The sequence below is a fragment of the Silurus aristotelis genome (assembly GCF_946808225.1).
Source record: "Silurus aristotelis genome assembly, chromosome: 15".
Lineage (NCBI taxonomy): Eukaryota > Metazoa > Chordata > Actinopteri > Siluriformes > Siluridae > Silurus > Silurus aristotelis.
Genome location: NC_139588.1, coordinates 3711417 through 3736862, shown reverse-complemented (window position 1 = coordinate 3736862; position 25446 = coordinate 3711417). Strand labels below are relative to the sequence as shown.

Here is a 25446-nt window from a genome sequence, read left to right as displayed (position 1 = left end):
CATAGCTCTCAAAGGCCCTGTTAAGCTAGCATAATCTTCTACCCATGCTGAAGAATAACCAGCAATACCAAGAAATTTCATCAACTCTCTGACAGTCCTAGGCTTCGGGGCCTTACGAATAGCTTCTACCTGATTATCGGAAATACTTCTATGTCCCTGCGTTATTGTCTGACCCAAATAAACTACCTTCTCTTGACAATACTGTAGCTTCTTCTAAAAGGCCTTATGTCCCTTCTCAGCCAGTGTCTGTAGCAGTTTAATTGAGTCCTTACGACATGTTTCCTTATCTGGTGAACAAATAATAATATCATCCACGTATTGAACAACCGTACTTTTTAGTACCTGATCTATCCCTGCCAAATCATCCTTTAATACTTTGTTGAAAATATGAGGACTATGCTTAAACCCTTGTGGCAATCTTCTGTATTCATAACTCTGTCCATTGTACGTAAACCCAAATAATCCCTGACTTTCAGCACTGAGTGGGACACTAAAAAATGCACCACACAAATCTAAGACTGTAAAATGTGTTGCATCAGGTGGAATTTGAGCTAATAAAGTATGTGGATCCGGTACGTCTGCCGGATAATCAGCTGCTATGTCATTCACTGCTCTTAAATCATGTACCAGACGATAAGAATTATCAGGTTTCTGCAAAGGCAACAAAGGCGTATTACTCTGTGGATTCTGAGTTATTTTCGAAACATCAGCCTTCAAAAGTCCCTCAATTAGCGATCCAATCCCCCTTATTGCTTCCTCCTTCAGTGGATATTGATTCTTCCACGGAGGTTTAACTCCTGGTCTAAGTTCCACTTTCACTGGTTGTGCTGACTTCACAAGTCCTATATCTGTGCTATGTTGAGACCACAGACTTTCTGGGACTTGCTTTAACATCTCCTCTCTCATGGAGTCTGAGTCTATTTTGACATTACAGATTGACTCATGTGTCAGTCGCACAGTTTGTGGCTGTCCCCATCCTTGAGCAGAGATCATAATCTTAATAAATCGTTGATCTCCACTCTTCCATATAGCTAAATTCTCTGTCAACGGCACAAAACGGCTTTCCCTGCTTCTGCCATCATCTCTCCTACATGCCTCTGATCATACTCTTCAGCTACCAACAAAGTCACATGTGGAACACTGTTCTTAATATCAAATTCTTTCTTCAAATAATCATCCATATTTACCTTCATAGCTGCTCCTTGTGGTCCCAAAATGATACAACTCGAACTGAGTTGGACTTGGTTTGGCTGATTTCTCAACCATTCATCTGAACTTGTTTGAACAGCATTCTTAAAATACTTGAGCGTGCAATGTAACGGATACTCTGGAGGTTTCACATTGGGCATATTTGCCACAATAAACTTTTCCCACAACTTAGCCGGCTCCAAAAACTCAGCACTAAGACTTCCAACCCAGAATACAGAGAAAGCTTCAGTTTCCTTAGTCATCACCAATTCGCAAACAGTGTCATTTGGCACTTCCACCCGACAGCCGTCAGGTGTACATTTTATAATACAATTCAATCTGCACAAGGCATCTCTTCCCAAAAGCGCAATAGGTGTATGTTCTGACACCAATATAGGTATTTTAGTTTTCAGATTTTTATAGCAGAGTTCGATTGGTTCCGTGAGAGGAATCAGCTGTTTTATTCCCTCAAACCCGATTGTCCGAATCAATTGACCAGACATGGGGAGATGTATAGCATCTTCAGGCCGAATACAGGTAAAAGCAGCTCCGCTATCTGCCATCACTTCCAATGGCTCATTATTTACTTTCACCACTATTGTTGGATCTATCTCCGGCCCTGAAACTACCAGCTGACATCCCTTGCTCGGATCCTCCGGGCACCCCTAAAATCCTGGTTCTGGGCCCCTAAAAGGGTTCACCAGTCTTCCAGGTGGCCTAGACTGGCCCCAGAAATTTCCTCTGAAATTTCCTCTGGAGTTTTCTCCTTGTCTATTACACTCACGGGCGAAATGACCAATCTGTCCACAATTATAACATGCTTCCTGAGACTGTTGGAAGTTTGGATTAAATCTTCCTCCTCTACCTCTTCCAAAAGTTCCACGACCTCGACCTCTCCAGGTCTGAAATTGACCTGGAGCTAGCTGTGGATAAGAAATCACTGGAACTGCTGATGGTAGCTGTGGCAACTGAAACTGAACCTGATGAGGCTGAGATTGTGCCTGATCCACCAGGGGCGGAGCCTGTACAATCACAGCCTGCTTTTTCTCTTTGTTTTTGCTATCCGCCAGCTGTATTTGATTAAGCTTCCTAAGGATTTCTAGATCCTGCTGTTTCTGATCATATTCTTTCTTCCGATATAATTCCACCTGATGAGCTATGTTATCTATGTACGTACCCTTTGCATCATTTGTAAGACCGACCACTTCGGTTAACTTACTCCTTACAGATTGGGGCAGTCCCTTCTCTATCTTAGCTCTCAAAATTGACTGTTCCATCTGGTTCAAATCCGGATCATTTCCTGTGATGCTTCTCCACACCTGATGAGCTCTTGACACATAGGCCCTTGGATTCTCCTCCTGACCTAGTGGCTCAATAAAAATATTATCAGGGTGTACATTTGTTGGAAATATGTCTTTCAAAGCTCTCCACACTCGACCTCTGTTTGCAGAAAACAATTCTTAATCATTAACAGCGGTACCCACATAACGATTAAGTCCTGCTCTCTGCAGGACTTCCTCCATACCTTGAACCCCAAGAAGGCTGACCAATAATCTCTTAATGTCTCCTATGGCTATTTGTGTTCCCACCATAATCTCTTCCAACTTTGAAATCCAAGGATATGCCCCACTCTGAAGAGTAGGCAATTTTTCAAGTCCTCTAATTAATACTGGACACATTTTATCACAATCCTTCCCTTTAGAGCGTAAAGAATATCGCTTCTCTATTTTCTGAGATCCTTTCTCCTGTAACCCTTCCTTTTTTTAATATGATTCCTCCAACTCCCTAGGGGTGAGCAAATGTGAAAAACGTTGACTCATGATTCCTTCAACCTCTGCTGAGGCACTATCTCGGCCTTCCTCTATCTCAGGGCTAAATCTCTTCGGGTAAAATTTCCTTAAACCACTTTTACTCTCCAGATCCTCATCACTGTCCCCTTCCTTACTGTCTGTAGAGCTATCGTTCCTTACCAACTCTCTTCTCATTGTTCTGTATCCTTTCTTTGTTGCTCTCGACAATATGCGCCTGACAGCAGGATGATATCCACCTAATTCTCCACCTTCACTCTGATCATTATCATCTTTAACTTTCATCCTTCTAGCCTTCAGATTTCTCCCAGTTTCCAACCGTGTTGCTTTCCCCTTACTCTTGGTACTTGGATGCATTTTCTATAGTCGTATCTGCCTGCCCTGTTTCTATTATACGATCATTATCGTCTCTGATACAATAACCACCTGCCTGACTAATTACTGGAAGCTGAGGATAAATGTCCTCAAACTTTACCTGTTTCTCATATGGTGGGGGATCCTTTACTAAATCCATATGGGAGAAAGGTGCATTAATCTCTGCCATCAACTTTTCTGTCTCTTTCACACTTTTTGCTATGGTCTCCACACCCTTATTTCTCTCATCATTAACAGCTTTCGACCGCTTCTGTCCCTCATTTTCAAACAACTTGAGAACACCCAGCTCTATCTGTCTTTTATCATTACGCTTTACACCTTTTCTACCGTTTCTCTGCTTTGCTTTATACGTTGATACAAGCACATGCATTGTCTGGATTACATCTGGGTTGAAGGTTCCCTCTTTGGGCCATGGTCGTTCAATAGCAGGCCATCGCTTATGCCATTTTTCCATTGTTTTTACAATGCCTTTATTTAAAGGATTATTTCTTTGTACCACATCTACAGGAGTAATTATTTTTGACATTATGACAACTTTCTGTATTCTTGTACGCATAAATTGATACCAACTACCAAATTAAAGATTACTTAAATTTAACTTCAACAAAAACCCACAAACAAATTGTAAAACGCGCATCAACAACCCTTGAACGAGTACAAATCAAATGATTATCTAGTTAAATACCACGACTGGTCAGTCCGTTGCCAAGTATCCTTTAAACTGCATAACACAAAGGTCACACACAAAATGTAATTCACTGCGTTACTTCTCAAGCTGAGAGATCAAACGGCACAGTAAAAATTAATATTTGGATACGCACACACATGTTCAAATACACATCCAAGCATTTAAAAAACTTTATTTATTTATTTATTTTTGATAAAACAGCACTGGCCTTAATCAAACAGAAGCCATGCGCTGACCATGTTGCTCCGGTCACGGGCCCCAATCCATGTGACGTTCTAGACCGCAATTTCCGCATACCACACAGCACACAAAAAATCAGACAGGACCTTAGTATCTATTTAGTTCTCTACAGATAACACCTCATACTTCACACACACAACGTCCATCAGCATTTAGAATTTTAAGCTCTATAGATTTCCTATCTCCTCTAAACATCATATTGCATGAACTTCCATTTGCTTTACTTTAATAATCACCCCAACTCTTTTATTAATCAGTATTACTCACAAACAATACATATGCATATACAATAATCACTTTTATTATAATAGTTGCTCATACACGCACACACTCACCACCCTCAATAATTTCTCTACTTGAATATGTCCTTTTTGGGAATTATATTATTCATTCAGTCTCACTGTGGGGATATCTTTATTCATTCAGTATTAAGGGTGTTTTGACTTCGGTGTGTTAGGTCCTCTTTAGAGGCTCATAAGGTTATTTGGCCATACATAAAATATTTTCCCAAAAAGGCTCATTGTTTTTTATCTTTCTCTTTTGTCATTAACAGAACAAAAAGTCTTCCTGAGGGAAGCTTAAAGATTTTAACAGATTCAGTCCTCTTATGTAATAATGAGGCTCATTGTTTTATTAAAATATTTTCCCTTTTAATTACTAAAAATTAACCCTTAACCTTCATATGTATTTATTCATATATATTTTTATATATTACGCACATACCCACACATACTACAGTCAATCACACGCACAAACTTTCAGAGAGAGAGAGGGAGAGGAGAGGGGAGGGGGGGAGAGAGAGAGAGAGAGAGAGAGAGAGAGAGAGAGAGAGAGAGAGAGAGAGAGAGGGAGAGGGAGGGGGTCCTGCCCACAGCTGAGCGCACACGCGCAAACACACACACACACACACACACACTTAGTTCCGCGCGCACAGAGAGGGAGAGTTTTTTCTTCAAAACGCACACAAATCACACTTAAATAAAAAAACTCGCAGTAAATACATACACAACATTTAAATGTCACATACACTATAGTCGACTCAGTCATACAAACTTATAGCATGCTATTTTGCCGCACCTTTTTCCTATTTATTTTCTCTTCATTATTTTCCTTCCTTTATTAAATTTATGATACCTCTTTGATATGCAGAAATTCAAATGACAGCTGCATCATCACATAGCTCGTCAGCTAATTAGTCAGAGTGGGAACTTCAATTGAATTTTAATTCTGCATCATCCAGTTTGTTAAAACTGGCCTGAAATTCACTTAGTAAATATCCAGGTCTTTAAGTCACCTCCCTGAGGGTTTTTATTCAAATCTTGCGGCTCCTTTTCTTTAAACCTTATTCTTCCTTTTCCCTTTTTATTTCAACCTTTATATTCCTGTTTTCCTTTATTTCCTTAACTTTTTTACCATATTCAACTCTTTCTCAAAAGCAATCACCTTTATACATTTTCTCTTTAGCTTCAACTCTTATTTTCTTTACTTCTCTCCTTATTCCTGTTCTTTTTATCTCTTAAACTTTTTACTTCACTTCTTTTCTATTGTAATTTAACGTTTAATTTACCTTAAAACATTATTACAGTCAAATTAATACATTAATACAGTCAAAGTAAAAAAAATTTAGAACGAAGAAACTCCCAGAAACAGCCACAACACACGCAAAAAAACCACATACAGGTCCTTAATACGGTGCGACCCAGCCACAGAAAAACAGAACCACCCCAGAGGGCGAAAGCTCACCGTTTCAGCCGGCCGGACAGACTCGGGAGCAGACGACGGGGCAGAACCGCAAAGCTGAAGCCACAACACGCCCAGGATTCGTGACGCCAGGAAATGTTGTATATTTCTTGTCTTGATGGAGTGTAGCTGTTTCTTGGAATGAATCCTCGCCGACACCGATATATCTTTGTAAATAAGGTTTTTATTTAACACAGACATTCAGCATCTTCACGAGCCTCCAGGATTAGCTCGGGGCCGCTGAATCGATGAATTGACGACGAACCCCGATTCATAGCTCCAGACATGTTAAATACCTTTGCCCGATCTCTGGGTCCGCCTCTTAGTGTATATGACCTAATTTTGCAACAATGTTTAACATAAAGAAAAGTCTGTCTTTGTCCAGACTAAATGTATCCTAGATGTATGGAGCTCCCTTTCCCAGATCATTCATCTTAATTATCTAATGAATGGGTCAGAGGTCATCTACCAAAAGGACATGCATCCTGAATCATATCCTATACATCGACTCATACTGATTTAAGAATGACAGTCTCATTTTCCCAGGCATGGCTCTAACACTAGGCCTTTCATATATTGGCTTGAGAAACATCTGGTTTGCCTCCAGCAACCCAGAACAAAGATAAGCGAAAGCTATTCCGAAACAAACATGTTGTGACTCGTTATTACAATAATAATGCAAGTACTGCATTTTTTTTTCTTTTCATGTTGTTTGTGTGTACTGCTTACACAAATTTACCAAATACATTCATTATACGTTTTCCATTGAAAAACAGTGATCTAAAATCGCTGCTTGAGGCTTAGACCTTTAGAATGATTTTTAGTTTGTGAATTTTATTCAGCAAGCAGACAAAAGTAAAACACATCAAAAGTGTTTTTGATGTGAGTGTGATGGTCAGTGATGTGAATGTAATGCCAGTGATGTGAGTGTAATGGTCAGTGATGTGAGTGTAATGTCAGTGATGCGAGTGTAATGGTCAGTGATGTGAGTGTGATGTTTAGTGATGTGAGTGTGATGTTCAGTGATGTGAGTGTAATGGTCAGTGATGTGAGTGTGATGGTCAGTGATGTGATTGCAATGTCAGTGATGTGAGTGTGATGGTTAGTGATGTGAGTGTGATGGTCAGTGATGTGAGTGTATTGTCAGTGATGTGAGTGTGATGTCAGTGATGTGAGTGTGATGTCAGTGATGTGAGTGTGATGTCAGTGATGTGATTGTGATGGTCAGTGATGTGATTGTGATGGTCAGTGATGTGAGTGTAATGGTTAGTGATGCGAGTGTGATGGTCAGTGATGCGAGTGTGATGGTCAGTGATGTGAGTGTGATGGTCAGTGATGTGAGTGTAATGTCAGTGATGTGAGTGTAATGGTCAGTGAAGTGAGTGTGATGGTCAGTGATGTGAGTGTGATGGCCAGTGATGTTAATGTGATGATCAGTGATGAGTGTAATGGTCAGTGATCCTAACACAGGGTCAGAGAGGGTGAAGCTTTTCTCTAAGTTAGATAACGTTAGAGAAGAAAACACCAGTAGAGGGACTTTATTCTCCTGGGGGGAGACCACATGCTAAATCAGCAAGAGGAAGAACTAAATCCCTGAACTTCTCAGACAGATGGAGAGAAAACAATCCACAAACACGTCAAAACACGTGGGTGAAGTTCCACACAGGCAGGGTTTCTGCAGCACGTTTAGACATGTTCTACATATCACACACACCATGAGGAACACGGTCACACACTCTGATCTTCTCCCTACACGACTTTCAGACCATAAACTAATCCCAGTCGAGTGCACACTAATAACAAGAACACAGAAGTTCCTACTGGCATTTTAGTCATAAACTACAGAAAAAAACATTGTGTGAAAACTTCAAACACTTTTGGAAAGAATGGAAAAAAGAGAAGAAGAGGTTTGAATCTGTTGAATCTATGAGTCAGTGGTGGGAGATCGGGAAAGTGCATGTAAAGTGTATTGAGGCTTTAAGCACTTCTGGACGTCGCTCTGGACACGGGCGTCTGCTTGATGAATTGTCTTTTGTCAAAACACATAAAAAACACAAAACTTGAAAAGATATGAGAAGAAACTTTCAACTCAACTCGTCAAAGTGTCGTTTCAAAGTGTCAGTTTAACGTGTCGAACCGGTTTTCCGAAAGTGAAAGTGTTTCTCAGCCTTAACTCCATTAGGAGAAGCGGTTAGAAAAACACAAAGATCTTCAACAGCAGCCAGAAGCGGTGAGATTCATGTCCAACAACAAGCAGTGCTGAAGAAAAGTGGGTGAGTTTTTCCTAGAAACGACTTTCTATCGGAATAATGCGTTTGTGTTTTCTATGTGATGTAGTTTGTGGAAAGACCGCAGGGAAACTGCAGCACAGCAGCCGAAATGGAGGCCAACTGTTTCGGCCCAAATTCCTCAGTTGGATTTGATGATTTTCTGATGAAAACATGAGAACACCGGGATTGTTTGGTTGTTCCAAACTGATCCTGGAGTTGTTGTCATGGCTCAGGATAATTTCCCGTAAACACCTAGCCAACATTTTCATGTGGGCCCCATGTGGGTTTTTGATGGGCTGTCACTTGGGCCCTGCATGGGCAACCCAAATGGGGCCCAGAGAAATTTGTCCATTGGCTCCACATGGGCCCCATGTGTGTTAGCCCAGAGGGGCCACTGATGGGTCCATGGTGGGCTGTAAGTGGGACCTGTATAGGTGTTCTTTATATGGGCTTATTTGGGTCCCAAATAGGTGTTTAAAAATGGGGCCAAGTGGGCTACAAAAAGGACCCTTATGGGGCCCACATGACTTAATCATTGGTTAACCCACAAATGGCCCATTTATGGGGTTGTTATGGGACCACAGTGGGTGAGATTTGGTTCCCATTTATTAATTTCATCATTGATTTCTGTGGGTGAACTTAATGTGTTACTATGGAAAATCCACTGTCAAACCATTTCAAACCTCAGTTACAATGTAAAACTCTGCCTGACCAAATAAATAACTAATATTAGTTGATTTTATGTGCTGCTCTATGTTTCAAATTACATGGTTGAGTATTTGAACTGTGAAAAATAAAAAACTTTAATTTAGAATGTGTAAATCACATTTAATTCAAATTAATTCAAGTAAACAAGAAACAGGAATAACAGAATTACTAAAGTAGAATAGTTCACTGGTGGGTCTATGCAGATTCCTCAGCTGCACACCTACAACAGTAAAGAAAGAGAAGACAGAAAAGGCAATTTAGTACATTTTAAAATACTACCATTCACAGCAGCATCTAAATAAACCATGCATCAATATAATTAAGACATATTCTAGAATCTCATCAGTGAATTGTTCCCACCTCTGCCTCACACAGTAATAACTTATGCCGGGGGACCAGGCATGGATTCCAAAACTTATGAATGTAACAATTAAAATATCAACCTTGCGTCTGAACTTGACTCTTAAACGAATATTTGGCCATTGCCAAAAGCCAGTGATTGAACAATGATTCTGATCAGCTGAAAGATGTAAGTCACACCGCTTGTTCAGTGTCTATTGATCAGTGGTGTTGTTGATGATCTGAAAGGTGAGTTTTTTGTTTATTCGAACATCCTGATCATGATTCTTTGGCTTTGCCAGTTAACATAATAACCTTTTACAGTTAATTGTGTATTTAATCAGATTATTTAGGATAATAATATCCAAAAGGCCACAGAATCATAAATAAACAATGTTAAAATAAACAAACAACTCACCTTTCAGGTCATCGACAACACCACTGACGAAGTTTGTCACTTGTTGTGGTCCCCTTGAAACATTTATTTTGTGATCTGTGCTATTTGGTTGTGTTGTGAAGATTTGCAGTGTGTTTCTGTGTTTGGTTGTGTTGTGAGGATTTTCAGCGTGTTTCTGTGTTTGGTTGTGTTGTGAGGATTTGCAGCGTGTTTCTGTGTTTGGTTGTGTTGTGAGGATTTGCAGCGTGTTTCTGTGTTTGGTTGTGTTGTGAGGATTTGCAGCGTTTCTGTGTTTGGTTGTGTTGTGAGGATTTACAGCGTGTTTCTGTGTTTGGTTGTGTTGTGAGGATTTGCAGCGTGTTTCTGTGTTTGGTTGTGTTGTGAGGATTTGCAGCGTTTCTGTGTTTGGTTGTGTTGTGAGGATTTACAGCGTGTTTCTGTGTTTGGTTCTGTTGTGAGGATTTGCAGCGTGTTTCTGTGTTTGGTTGTGTTGTGAGGATTTGCAGCGTGTTTCAGTGTTTGGTTGTGTTGTAAGAATTTGCAGCGTGTTTCAGTGTTTGGTTGTGTTGTGAGGATTTGCAGTGTGTTTCTGTGTTTGGTTGTGTTGTGAGGATTTGCAGCGTATTTCTGTGTTTGGTTGTGTTGTGAGGATTTGCAGCGTGTTTCTGTGTTTGGTTGTGTTGTGAGGATTTGCAGCGTGTTTCTTTACTTGGTTGCATTGTGGGGGTTTGCAGCACATGTGTTGTCAAACTGATAACGTTGTTTTTTATTATTTGCTGGTGTTTTTTTTTTTTAATTTGCATGTGTTTTCTTAAGTTGCAGCATGTTGAGCTCTCTCAGCCACCGTATAGGATGCCTTGAGGATCAGTAATTTATAATTGTAATTTTTTATTTTTTTTAGTAATTTTTGTTTTGATCATATAAAACATGCGGTAGTATCTGAAATTCAATCTCATTCCTGTAAGGTTGGAACGTTGGCCAAATGTTTCCATTTAAATGCATGAGCAGGCCATAGTGAATATATTAGAGTCAGGAACGTGAGAAGTTAGAGGTTGTACGTGCAGTTTCTGTAATCTGCACAAGTCGACGTATGGAAAAAGGTTGAATGTCGTTAGGAGGGGAGTTCTTGATGCTTATCTTTTCCTGAAAAATGAACTCTGTTACATCTGTTATACATTAAGCTGTTGGCAATAGCAACCCCTCCATATAAGGTGGACATAGAACGGAGATGGAGAGAGCGATTCACATTGGCATAGAATTCTCTCCAAGCAATCCTGGATGCTTGTTTTTAAGATGCTGAACTTCTTTGTAATAAACCTTATTATATACAAGAAGGACAGTGTCAGTGGAGACATCTACACATCTTCATCATCTACACATCATCACCACCAAATAAACAACAACGCAAAAAACATATAAATTGAATTTATTATCAATTGAATAATATGGATAAATATAGCCCAAATGTGGCCCATACAGGGCCCTCGAATAAACAAAATGGGCAACCTAACTGGGGCCCACAACCCTGACTAAACTGGGGACCACATTCAGCCCATCAAAGTGCCCACCCTGACCCCATGCCCACGTGATGCCCATTTAACCCAGATAAAACCCATGTGGGGCCAACATGGACATGTTGGCTGGGTTTGTGGAAAGACCGCAGGGAAACTGCGGCACAGCAGCTGAAATGGAGGCCAACAGTTTCGGCCCAAATTCCTCAGTTGGATTTGATGATTTTCTGAGTTTATTGAGGAGAATCTGACATGAGAACACCGGGATTGTTTGGTTGTTTTAAGCTGATCCTGGAGTTGTTCAATCTCTTCTCTCAGCTTTTGTGGAAGCTCCTTTGTCTTTCCCATGATTGCAACTCACCTTGAACACCTTCATGGTCGGGGTTTATATATATATCACAGCTGAAGCAAATGAAGGATCGTTATAGAGTTCCCAAAGGCTTAATGATGTTTCAGCTCCACTTCAGGCCATAAAAACTGTCCGAAAGCTTTAAAAACAACAATATTATATAGGGATTGAATAATTGTGACATGGCGATCTTAAGAAAATATACTGTTACACACAAATACTACATCATACATTTTCTGTGTTGATTTTATGTTTCACTAAAATTATTAAGAAGCCATCCAAAGCAGAATCCTGCACTTTGAAAAGAGTTTTATTTATAAATCCTTAAAACTCTTCAGGGGTTGAATATTTCTGATTGCAAGTGTATATTATTCATTATGTTAACATTGTGAATGAAAGTGTGCGTTCTCGCAACAACATTTAAGTCATGTCAGTCATTTTATTTCAGTTATGTCAGTTATTCATGTCGTAAAAATAAAGTAGACAAAAACATTTGAATAGATTTGTTTTTTTAACTAAGTAAGTGAGTCTTTAGTTCATGGCGTGTGCATCTGTTTCTATGCAGCACGACGTCACTGTTCTGCATGCGCGTTGAAGGTAACGTGCACGGCACTAGGCGCTTTCTCGAGTTCTCATTCTCTTCTCACTGCATGTTGTTTTTGTGTTTTCTGGGAGTGTGATTGATTCCAGCAGAAGAGATCGGCGTCTTCAGGACTCTGCGTGTACACGAGCATTGAAAAATGGAGATCCCTGATCAGGGCACAGAACATGTGACCTCACCCTCAAAAGACTGGTAACCTGCCATGTTCTAGTGTTTTACTAATGAACTGTTTATATCTGCAAATCTGGAGACATTTCTGAGAGCTTCATTTCATATATAAATATCACCCTAAATACATTTATTACCCAATTAAATGCACGTTATTGTGCACAATTTATGAAACTCTCAAAACTAAGAACCATAAACTCATTGGCTAATTAAAGCTATAAGACACAATCAACATGGATAATCCTGATAATATGTGTTATAAATGAGTGTTTAAGCAGCACTGGAGATTCCCATTACTGACCTCAGTTCAGCTACTTTTTAGCACAATCACAGAAAACCTTTATAACATCACCTCAATTACAGGGAACCAAATCAATAAATGCTGTTTAACTCCAACCCAGCAGGAGCAGTTACAGTGGGCTGGAACTGTTTTCTACATAAACTACATACTATAAATTATAATCTTATCCAAACTAAATCTGTGTTTTTATCACCAGTTTTAAAACCGTGCTCCACTTCCTGCTCTACACCACCACTGCATAGGGACTTTTTGAATGCACTGGATTTTGTATCCTGATTTTAGTAACAATGAAATTCTGTCTCATGGCCATTTTTATATTTTTCTACAGTAAACTGCAGAGAGAGAAATCACACTCACCAGTGCCCAGCTGTGTCTCCATGAAGAGTGATCAGTCTATGCAGAAACCTTTAGTATTTAGCACTGGAATCTCCTCACCTGGACACAGGTAACATCCCATAATTCTCCTAGTTAAAGTCACAGTTAATGGCTGCACTACACCGTCATTAGCAGCTGTTTAGATTTATATTATAGTTACTTGGTATTTAGTGATTCTACAATACTTTCAGTAAATCCTTTAGATGAAAAAGTGTAAATATTTATTAAAGTCACAATCAATTACACGTAATGTCTTAAATCCTAAAATAAAAATACTAATATAAACAACAAAAAAGCTACAGGAAACATGTAAACACTACTACTTAAAGGTGTAAGCAGTAATTTTGGGGATCAGGAACCCTGACTTAGTGATTAGAATCTTCTGTAGATCTTCAGATTTTAGCAACAATGAAATTCTGTCGGAAAGACATTTCAATAATTTTCTGCAGTGAACTACAGAGCGAGAAAACAAAATTGATTCAGAATGAAAATCAGCATTTTCCTCAACCTAAACTCCCACTTCCCAAAACCATGTGAGTAGGTGGAAATCTTCATCAGAAGATGATGTGAGACGAGAGATCAGAATTTCAGCTTTCATTTCCTGAAAGGTTTGGTGCAGTGTTCTAAGTGATGGAACACATCTAGATGTAAAGATCAGGAACTGAAAGCTGGAATTCTGATCTATTGTTTCATTTTCATCTTTTACTCTCAAATCCAAATGTCTTCAGTGTCAAGCAAAAACCCAAAGAACTGGACTTCCTGTTCCAATACTTTTGGAGGTTTGTGTAGGAAGAATAGAAAAGTAGGAAAAAGTGTGAAATGAAAACAGGAGCACATTTAATTCTCCAGGTGCACAATGTTGGAGTTGTATTCAGCTCTGTGTTCAACAAGTGTTCCTGCTCTCACTACAATTATTGTAGTACAATTTGTGTTCAGGTTTAGACTCCAGTATTAAAGTGAGGAACATTGAGATCTTTAACACTTGTTGTTTTTGTTCCCAGTGTTCTACAGAAGGGAGGAGACAGAAGAGAGAAGAACATCATCACAGCTACAGGGTACGATCAAAACCAACACCATGACTGTGACACTGACACACTGCTATTCTGAAGCTCTCTGGTGTTAGGAACTACAGAGTGATTAGATGATAGAAAACCTCCAGTAGAATAAAGTAAAGCCACAGTGAGAACATCATAAAGATCTATCTAGCAGGAAAAATGTAAACTTCTACTCTAATCATTGGAGCCCATGTCTCACCATGTCTTCCTTCTTCACCCTGTCACAGACACGACCCAGAATCCACTGCTACGGATGAATTCCAGAAGAAGTTCAAGATTAATCTGATGAAGAAGTTTCAGTGTTTGAATGGATTGATGCTAAAGCAGGAAAACCGAAAACTCCTGAATGAGATCTACACAGAGCTCTACATCACAGAGGGAGACAGTGGAGACGTCAAAAAAGAACATGAGGTGAAACAGATCGAGGCAGCATCCAGGAGGAACCCAACTGAGGACACATCAATTAAATGCAGTGACATCTTCAAACCCCTTCCTGCAAAAGACAAAACCATCATGAGAAATCTGAAAAATCTATCTGAACAAGATGAAGAACCCATCAGGAATATTCTGACTAAGGGAGTAGCTGGAATTGGAAAAACAGTCTCTGTGCAGAAGTTTGTTCTGGACTGGGCTGAAGGGAAAACAAATCAGGACGTCCACCTCATATTCCCACTTCCATTTAGAGAGCTGAATTTGATGAAGGAGCAGAAACTGAGTCTGATGGAGTTCCTTCACGTGTTTTTTAAGGAGATGAAAGAAATGGACATTTCCAGGTTGGAGAAGGTTTTGTTCATTTTTGATGGTTTGGATGAGTGTTGTTTTCCTCTGGATTTCCAGAAGACAGTGAGAGTGTGTGATGTAACTGAATCAGCACCAGTGCATGTGCTGCTGATAAACCTGATCAAAGGGAACCTGCTTCCCTCTGCTCTCATCTGGATCACCTCCAGACCAGCAGCAGCTGATCAAATCCCCTCTGAGTGTTTCCAGCGAGTCACAGAGGTACGAGGGTTCAATGACCCTCAGAAGGAGGAGTACTTCAGGAAGAGGATCAGTGATCCGAACCTGGCCAATAAGATCATCACACACCTGAAGTCATTAAGAAGCCTCTACATCATGTGCCACATCCCAGTGTTTTGCTGGATTTCAGCTGCTGTTCTAGAGAGAATGTTGGGTGAAGCAGAGAGTGGAGAGATCCCCAAGACTCTGACTCAAATGTACACACACTTCCTCATCATTCAGACCAACATCATAAGAGAGAAGTACCTACAGAAGCAGGAGAGCGATGAAGAAATGCTTCTCAAACTGGGGAAACTGGCTTTCCAGCAGCTGGAGAAACAAAACCTGATATTCTATGAGGAAGACTTGAGAGAGTGTGGCATTGATGTGACAGAAGCAGCAGTGTATTCAGGTGTGTGTACGCAGATCTTCAGAGAGAAGTTTGGGCTTCACCAAAGTAAAGTGTACTGCTTTGTTCATCTGAGCATTCAGGAACATCTCGCAGCTCTGTATGTGCACCTGACCTTCATAAAGGAGAAGAGAAATGTTCTTCAACAGAATCAGGTCTGTAGGACACTTTCAGTTGTTCAAAGGAGTGCTGCAGATCAGGCTTTAAAATGTCAGACTGGACATCTGGATCTTTTCCTCCGCTTTCTTCTGGGTCTCTCACTCGAGTCCAATCAGAAACTTCTACATTCCTTAGTAACACAGACAGGAAGTAGCTCCCAGAACAAAGAGAAAACAGTTCAGTACATCAAGAAGAAGATCAGTGAAGATCTTCCTACAGAGAAATCCATCAATCTGCTCCACTGTCTGAATGAACTGGGTGATGATTCTCTAGTGGAGGAAATCCAGCAGTATCTGAAATCTGGAGCACAAAGTGAACTTTCTCCTTCACAGTGGTCTGCTCTGGTGTTTGTGTTACTGACATCAGCACAGGATCTGGAGGAATTTGACCTGAATAAATACATCACTCCAGATAAGATCAGAGATGAGATTCTTGTGAGAGTGATGCCTGTGATTGGAGCATCCAGAAAAGCAATGTAAGTGAAGCTGAATGAAATTGTTCTACTGTTACAGTGTTGAGAACAAATCAAAGGTCTGAGCTGTTCGAATCGAACTCTGCAGGACTCTTTAGACTTTTTCCTTTCTCCTCTTAGAAACCTTTTAGATCAGACTCTCTTACTTTCCCACTTGGATTCCCGGATCTCATCCTCCATGTTTATACAACGTGTGTGTGATGATGTTCCTCAGCTGAAACTCTCGCCAAGCCAAATCTGAACATCTCCGACTGTCAATTCTTATTATTCCACCATTTAATCATTGTGTTTAACTGATGTGTGTGATGTTGAAAGTGAGACGCTGCAGTGAAGCTTTGAGAACTTGTTTGATCTTCTGCATTTCTGTTCATTATCTTTTATTTCCTTCAGTATCAGATGCAGTGAAATTACAGGGAGAAGTGTAGAAGCTCTAACCTCAGTGCTCAACTCAGAAACCTCCAGTCTGAGAGAACTGCATCTGACTGTCAATACACTGAATCTGTCTGGGAATAAACTAGAAGACTCAGGAGTGAAGCATCTCTCTGCTTTACTGGAGAATCCTGAGTGTAAAGTGAAAGATCTGAGGTAAGATCATCTCTCTGAGAGACACAAGAACTCACTAAAAGCTGCAGTAAATTGTTGTTGTATACAGTGTGTACATAGTGTTGTTTTTCAGGTGAAATTTGCTGTAGCAGTACAACATCCAAAACAAATCTATCGGTAATGAAACTTCTCACTTCCACTAATCATTAATGCACTGAGAATTAGATCCATTTGTGAATAAAAATCCAGTTAAACAGACTTTCATGACTTTGAACAGAAAGCAACAACACCTTTACACCTCCTGTACACATAATGACAGGAATCTCAATCACAGCAATAATCATTGGTGAAGGTTAATATTATCTTGTGATTGGACAAGAGAAGGGAGACGGTCCACCATAACACACACATTATCTTCAAATCATCATCATTGCTTTTTCAACCTGTTTCTAGACGTCTTACCATATTATTCTTCATTGTCAGAGATTCCCCTCTGCTCCGTTTGCAGAATGATGAAGTGTGTGCCAGCTTGCATTGCTCTGGACTTCCCAGTTCCATTCTCTGTTTCTCAGAGCGACGTGTGTTTGTGCTGCTGCTCTCATTCATCTCATCTTCTTTTACAACTTCTTTATTGAACTGCAAATGTTTAAGCTCTTCTAAGATTAAAAAATCCCACATTTACTTCTGTTTTTTCCTCCACATTCATTTGGTCATTAGTGCCGCTCTACTTCTAATCCCCTGCTGTGAAAATGAGCTGAAATACACCTTACACTGCCACCTACTGGTCATTTACTGCAGGTTTCTTGTGGCAGCAGTCTGAGATGAATCAAAGTGCAGTACAAATATTTATCTCTATTAAATCATCTTTAAATTCATTTATTTTCATTGATTATATATATATATATATATATATATATATATATATATATATATATATATATATATATATATATATATATATATATATATATATATAATTTATTTATTTATTTATTTATTTATTTATTTATTTGTACTTGTTGGCACTACATGACTGTCTAGACGAGGTCTTCCATCAGTGTCTGTGACTGGTACTCACACCAACACTGTAGGAACGAGGAAGAACACACAGGATGTGTAATGTGTAGAAACTGAGAGAGTGAAGTGTGTGTCATTGTGTATCTGCAGGTTGGAGTATTGTGGAGTATCAGATGAAGGCTGTGCTGCTCTCGCTTCAGCTCTGAGATCAAACCCCTCACACCTGAGATATCTGGATCTGACTTGGAATAATGTAGGAGACTCAGGAGTGAAGTGTCTCTCTGCTGGACTGGAGAATCCTCACTGTAAACTGGAGATACTGAGGTAAGATCATCTCTCCGAGAGTCACATGACCTGCTCCTCAGTAACACACATTCTCTAATAGTGAGACTGAAGCAGAGCTTTTAGGTTCAGCATCAATGTTCTGAGGAGGAAGTTTGTTTCTTTTCACTGCACACTGATGATTTGTCACAGAGGCTTTGGGTCTGATGTACGTATGTGTGAAGCTGCAGCACAAAACGTGTCTTAAAACCACTGCAATGTGTCCGAAATGACTGTGAAACTGTTAGAGTTCACTTTCAGTAACACAAACTACATACACATGTCCTGTTTTCTCTCTTACACACACACACACACACACACACACACACACATACACACACTCTCTCTCTCTCTCTCTTTCACACACACACACACACACACACACACACACACACACACACACACACACACACACACACTCTCTCTCTCTCTCTCTCACACACACACACACACTCTCTCTCTCTCTCTCTCTCTCTCTCTCTCTCTCACACACACACACACACACACACACACACACACACACACACACACACACACACATACACACTCACTCTTAGGGTGAGTGTGGTGTTTAGAGCAAGTGAGCGGTTGGCGTGTTGCCAGTTTTTCTGCTTTTTTTTCGCCGATTTCTTGCAAATTCTTCTTTTATACATCTTGGAACAATCTCGTGTGTGTGTTTGTGTACCAGCGTGCCTGTGGCCATGCGCGCTGTTTTATGTGTGTGTGTGTGTGTGTGTGTGTGTGTGTGTGTGTGTTTCTGTACCAGCATGCCTGTGGGCGTGCGCGCTGTTTTGCGTGTGTGTATGTGTGTGTGTGTGTGTGTGTGTGTGTTCAGCATGGCGTCTCAGAGCGTGAGGTTGTTTGAGAGTTTGACTTGCCAGCACGGTGTACAGGTGGTGTGCAGGGAGGGTGTAGGGGAGTGTGTGTGTGTGTGTGTGTGTGTGTGTGTGTGTGTGTGTGTGTGTGTGTGTGTGTGTGTGTGTGTGTGTGCGTGTGTGAGTGTAGAGTGGTGTGTGTGTTAGGAAGGAACCTTAAGTGCAGCAGAACCTTGGACAGATCTGTGCCCTGCCACAATTCTGTCTGTGAGCTCTTTAGGCAGATCCTTTCACCTCATGATTCTCATTTGCTCTGACATGCATTGTGATCTGTAAGGTCTTATATAGACAGATGTGTGGCTTTCCTAATCAAGTCCCATCAGTATAATCAAACACAACTGGACTGAAATGAAGGTGTAGAACCATCTCAAGGATGATTAGAAGAAATGGAGAGCACCTGAGTTAAATATATGAGTGTCACAGCAAAGGGTTTGAATACTTAGGACCATGTGATATTTCAGTTTTTCTTTTTTAATAAATCTGCAACAATGTCAACAATTCTGTGTTTTTCTGTCAGTATGGGCTGCTGTGTGTACATTAATGAGGAAGAAAAATAAACTTTAATGATTTTAGCAAATGGCTGCAAGATAAGGTTTTTAACACAGGTTAACCTCCCACGTATATAAGATGAACAAAGAATGGTCTTAAATGCCTCCGTTTTAAAGGAAAAAGCCTTAGTGGTTTTACATAAGCTTGAATCTGGTAAATCTCTTGGTCCAGATGTTCTAGGGAGCGAAGAGTATAAAGAATTTGAGCACTTTTTAATAGATCCCTTGTTAGCTATGTATGACCATTCATTAAGGATAAATAGGTTGCCTCAGTCACTGAGGGAGGCCAGTGTCTCTCTTATTAAGCTTCTTAAGCTGCTCTCCAAAATCCTCACATTGCGATTAGAGAAAATCCCTCCCTCTATAATTGATGAAGACCAAACAGGTTTCATTAAAGGTAGAAGTTCCAGTAACAACATTAGATGATTTCTTAATGTCCTTGAGCTTTCTCACAATTGCAATACTGACACCGTTGTAAGAAAAAATGATGTGGACAACGAAGAACGTAATGAAGAAGTTTATAACAGCGTAGCAGTGACAAAATACATGAACCACTTTGGGTTCATCGGAGTCAGAAAGAACCCAGAGAAAACTCTGGCCAGATATTTTATATTGTTCTTCCCTTTGAAGTAAAGACCGAAGTTTCCTTTAAATGTAAATTAGATATAGGACATGCGTGAGGAAACAAAAGGCTGGGGAAGACCATTCTCGGGGGCGGAGGTTAGCAGGTGGTAATCACCAGTATTCGCACCTTTGCTGGTGCCGGCCCCCCAGCAGGTCAGGAAGGGGTATTGTGTCAATGATAATCATGGTCTCAGATACCTTTTGGTTAGAGATAGTCCTTGGGGCTTGCTGCTTCTCCCAGACTGATTAAATTATATCTATGATTCTGATTGATACAACTGAAATTGTATACAAAGCCGTTTTGCGGTTGAGCTTATTTTGATATAGCGTAGGGTGGAATCTGGGTTAAGGCAGTCTGTAATTCTTACAGTCCCCCCTTTGATGCTTTTGGCCCTGAAGCATCACATCCACTCCCTTTACACAGATTACACCTCATGTCTTAGGCAGGTGCCCAGTGGCGGTGAAGCCCTGCCTTAGTTTGTCCTCCTTCGGCCCTCAGAGAATCTTACCCGTCATTGGAACATTCACCTCATGCACACCGGTTATCGCTTCATCCCATTCGGCATGTTTACAATGCAGGTTTCTACTAAAATTGTGGTTATATGTAAAATCTTATCCATCATTGGGTCATCAACTTAGGCACACCTGTTTCATCCAATTGATCAAACGTATTAGACATATCTCTATAAAATATTTGGCTATATGTAAAATTTAATCTGGGTTTGGAATAGAGGCCTTCAGGAACCATCATAACCAATAGAGGCATCCTACATTGAATATTGAATCATACGCAATCTGACATCTTAACGTAAAACAAATACAATAGAACATAATACACTGTCAAAAATAGGAAAATTACATAGACAAACAGTAAAGTCTTTCATAAACAATGGGAATGTCTTATAGTGATCTTAGAATTGTCTGAAATCTGACATCTTAACATGGAACACATACAACATAATATTTGGCCAATAATAAGGAATATAACATACATACATCCATACATACAGTGATCTTAAAAGTTACATCCCAAATTAAACCGGAATAGGAAAAATAAAATTCTGGGATATTTTTTTATCAAACTAATTGCTCTTCTGGTTTGAATGATGTCTGTTGATATGGTCTCGTCTTCACCGAACCAGCAGGAAGTGCTGGTTGTAGCTCTGCGTATTCTTGCATCATTCTCGTCACTGGAAAGGACAATGCTACCATCCATTCAGCCATTTTTGTTTGGTGATTCTGAAAAACTCAGAAACCCTTTTCACACATAAAAGTTCTCAGTGTATCTGGAGTTTCCTCTGAAAACACTGGGCACATTAACAATAAATAAATATTGAATGGGATAAAAGCCCATTACCAAAGCATCACTTAAGTTGAAGGTGCAGCACCTCTAAATGCTGTGGGAGAAGCATTACATGTTAAAATTAAGCAGTTAACTCTATTCTTTACTGTGGCATTGTTGGTGTTACTTATGGTATAAATAACCCATACAATTCCACCTTGAGAGATTGGTTCAACATAGTTAACACACACACATTGAATAATCTAATGACTAAACAATTGTTCTATTAGCTCAGCGGTTTCTATCGACATACAAACTTAGACCTTTCCTCTTATCTTAGGTTGTCAGCAGTCACTTTAAAACATGGCTTATAGGACAAAACTTAGCTAGATCATTATCAAATTGTAGTTTAAATCTCCAACATAAGATTACTGATTATGGTTAACATTTACAGCCCTGAAAGGCCTAAATGCTACAATTCAACCCCAAATCCAGTCTAATGCAACAATTTTTAACTACTTTGGTGTAAATGTATTACAGTGCATTAACAACTAAAGCATAACAATTAATCTAAATGAATACACAACAGTAGAAACTTTAGCTACATTAGCCTTAATGCACTTAAACACATTAACAACTGTTCAACACCAGCTAAATTCACATTAGTCTACATCTATGTTTGTTACACGTGTAATTATAGCATATGTTTCCATAAGAACAACTGCAAGGACTGTAATTTTAACAATATAAGCTTAATTTCAAAGTTGCTTTAAACTCAATATCTTTGTCGGGAATCTTTGTCGGGACCGAAAGGCATAAAATGCAGTAAGTCGTTAACCAAGGCAACATTAGCAAACAGAGCTTTTACTCTTAGGGGACAGCTAACCATTTTACTACAGACCCCATAGCCTTATTGAATACTGCTGTGAGTTCACATAAAGTTTCTTTTAGATGCACAGTTACCTGATCTGGGTTATCAGAATGCATATTTCTGCGTCGAAGGAAATAGGGTGGTGGACGTCCCTTTCCTAAAGACCAGCATTTGTGGACTATGTGGCCAATCTTGTGGCAAAAAGAACAAAATTTACTTTGCTTATGATGCAACTTCAAATGCTCACATTCTTCTGTGGCCTTAAAGTCTGGCTTCTCAACATCTAGTGCTGATACAGGATGAGACGTCTTTGAACTAGAATTACTACTGTAAAACTGTATCATCTTAGTAATAATGTCATTGTATTCAGATAAATGTGTCACATGCATTGCTATAGCAGAGTGGGTGAGGGGATCGCACTTCTTAATCAAGGCAGATTTGAAGCTAACATCATTCTGAGTAATATCAGGATTGCCACTGAAAGTTTTAAAGGCATTAAATAATCGCTCAGAAAATGCCACTGGGTGCTCCCCTTCTCGCATGTGAATGTCAGCTATTTTATCCCAGTTAACTGACATCAGCCCCAACACTTCAAGCAGTGCCTGTTTCCTCTCAAACTTATTTGCATTTCTGTCCTTTACTTTCTGAGTTAAGGCTCCAGACAAGGTGTCAGGCAAACAAAGGGTTAACAAAATGCATGTGTCACCATCCGTACATTTGTAAATGTCGGCATATCGTTCCAGATTTTTCAGAAAATCTAAGGGATCCTGTTTTACAGGATCAAATTTCCCAATATTCTTAATCACAGTTTCTAGTTCATTGGGGCTAAACCCTCTGACCAGAGTAGAGACCATTGGCTCCTCCAATCCTTCATTAGCTCTCACAGTCGTAGTTACATGAATTGGTACTACTGGAAATCTAACTGTATAGTCAGAGCTTTCAATATTGACATCTACCAACCTTTTACTGGGATTTTCCTCAATTCTGCCATTCTTTATCAGAAACTGACAGGCAGCATTAGATTCCTCCAAATCATTAAACAAGGATTCTACAGATGATTTGAGCATACTGTTGTTAGTTTTCAGAAATGCGATCTCTTTCTGCATTCTGTCCTTTTCTTCTTTCCATATTGTTTCACTAACTTGGTAATTTTTTGTATAAACGTCTCCGGGACTGACTCTAGAAAGAAGTTGCTTATTTTCAGACTCAAGCTCATCTAACTTCCTCCTGGTTACCTTATAGGAGGCAAAAACTCCCTGAAGGGCATTTGCAATTTTTCCTTGCTTGTTCCTAGGCATTTTAGGATAAGTTTTAAACTTAGAAACAGCCCATTCATAAGGCTTATCACTAACCTTCTCTATTCCATCATACATCCCTTGTGAGCCGTGTTTAGCGATGTACTTAATAATCAGCTCTTCCATTTCCAAAATACTTCAAAGTTACAACTAACCGTTATGTAGATACTTAAAGATACCTGTTAGTCTATTTATTCACCGTAACAATAGTTGTTAATTGTCAGCAATATAACACAAACAGTTATAAATGAAATACTGTAACAATACAAGACAAAACCACACTATGTGTTTAAAACAGTCTCACAGTCCGTCGGATAAAGCTATTATTACCGCGTTTTTCCCAACTACACGTTATCTAGTTGCCTAAAAATAGCCGTGAGTCTATTTACCGATTAAACCTCTGAAATAATTCAAACTAGCTGTTCAAAATATTACGCTGTCACAGTACCGCGTTATAACCTGAACCAGTGTACTTAGCCACAGTACTTTGGGCTTAAAACATGAGTTTAAAACAGTGTCACAGTGCGTCGGACAACCACAGTACTTCGGGTTACTGTTTAAACTTTACAGAGCCACTGTGCGTCGCGCTCTTTACACTATTACCAGTTTCACTTACGTCAGAAACTGTAATAGTACTCTCACAAAAAGTTTCAATTACTTTAGAAACTTATAAACCTAAGCACTTTGCTTCAGTTACTTTAGAAACAATAAAATTCCAATACAACTCTGCCGCCACACTACGTCGGGCTGATTCAGTTCCGTTAGAATCTTACACAGAAATGTACAGAATTGGCTTAAGAACTCCTCCTGCTTATACTAAATAAACTAAATATTTTTCTTGCCCTTAAAATCTTTCTTTTCTAGGTTTTTTAAACGAGGGGGTTTCCTGGAATAAAATAAAAGCATAGAAGAAAGAAACTGTTTTCTTACCTTTCCCCGCATTTGTATTTTTTTTTTCCGTAAATTCCTCGCTGGGTGGCTCGCCAATGTAAGAAAAAATGATGTGGACAACGAAGATCGTAATGAAGAAGTTTATAACAGCATAGCAGTGACAAAATACATGAAGCACTTTGGGTTCATCGGAGTCAGAAAGAACCCAGAGAAAACTCTGCCCAGATATTTTATATTGTTCTTCCCTTTGAAGTATAGATCGAAGTTTCCTTTAAATGTAAATTAGATATAGGACATGCGTGAGGAAACAAAAGGCTGGGGAAGACCATTCTCGGGGGCGGAGGTCAGCAGGTGGTAATCACCAGTATTCGCACCTTTGCTGGTGCCGGCCCCCCAGCAGGTCAGGAAGGGGTATTGTGTAAATGATAATCATGGTCTCAGATACCTTTTGGTTAGAGATAGTCCTTGGGGCTTGCTGCTTCTCCCAGACTGATTAAATTATGTCTATGATTCTGATTGATACAACTGGAATTCTACATAACTACTTTTGTGAAATGTAAGCCGTTTTGCGGTTGAGCTTATTTTGATATAGCGTAGGGTGGAATCTGGGTTGAGGCAGTCTGTAATTCTTACACCGTTGACGTATCTTTAGATGCAGAGAAGGCTTTCGACCAAGTGGAGTGGCCTTATTTATTTTACAGTCTAGAAAGGTTTGTTCTTGGTGATAACTTTATTCAGTGGGTTCGTCTACTTTATTCTGCACCTCTTGCAGCTGTTGTCACAAACGGCCAGACAATATTAGTTCATTTAGGAAATTCTCGGGGTACAAAATACATTTTTCCAAATCTGTTGCTTTACACTTAAGACAGCCGAGCGCACGTGTAATTAATATGTCTACCTTTCCATTTAAAGTCCCGGAATCTGGTTTTACATATTTAGGAATCAAAATTACCTCCACAATTTGTCAGCTGTCTAAAGCTAATTTTAAACCACTATTGGATAAAGTTTGGAATGATCTAATAGGATGGTC

The 25446-nt window shown here is 39.6% G+C and overlaps 1 protein-coding gene and 1 pseudogene across 2 annotated transcripts in view; both read left to right on the top strand.

Moving 5' to 3' along the window:
- LOC310738441 (uncharacterized protein) overlaps nt 1-25446 on the top strand; it is a gene marked incomplete at its 5' end in the record, with an annotated part of 500089 nt that overhangs the window by 208076 nt on the left and 266567 nt on the right. The window lies entirely within an intron of this gene.
- LOC310738051 overlaps nt 12260-25446 on the top strand; it is a 118894-nt pseudogene continuing 105707 nt past the window's right edge. The window contains exons 1-6 of the transcript XR_014538206.1: nt 12260-12406; nt 13012-13128; nt 14060-14113; nt 14341-16152; nt 16540-16734; nt 17860-18033. The product of XR_014538206.1 is annotated as an uncharacterized misc_RNA (transcript). The remainder of the gene's footprint in view (nt 12407-13011; nt 13129-14059; nt 14114-14340; nt 16153-16539; nt 16735-17859; nt 18034-25446) is intronic.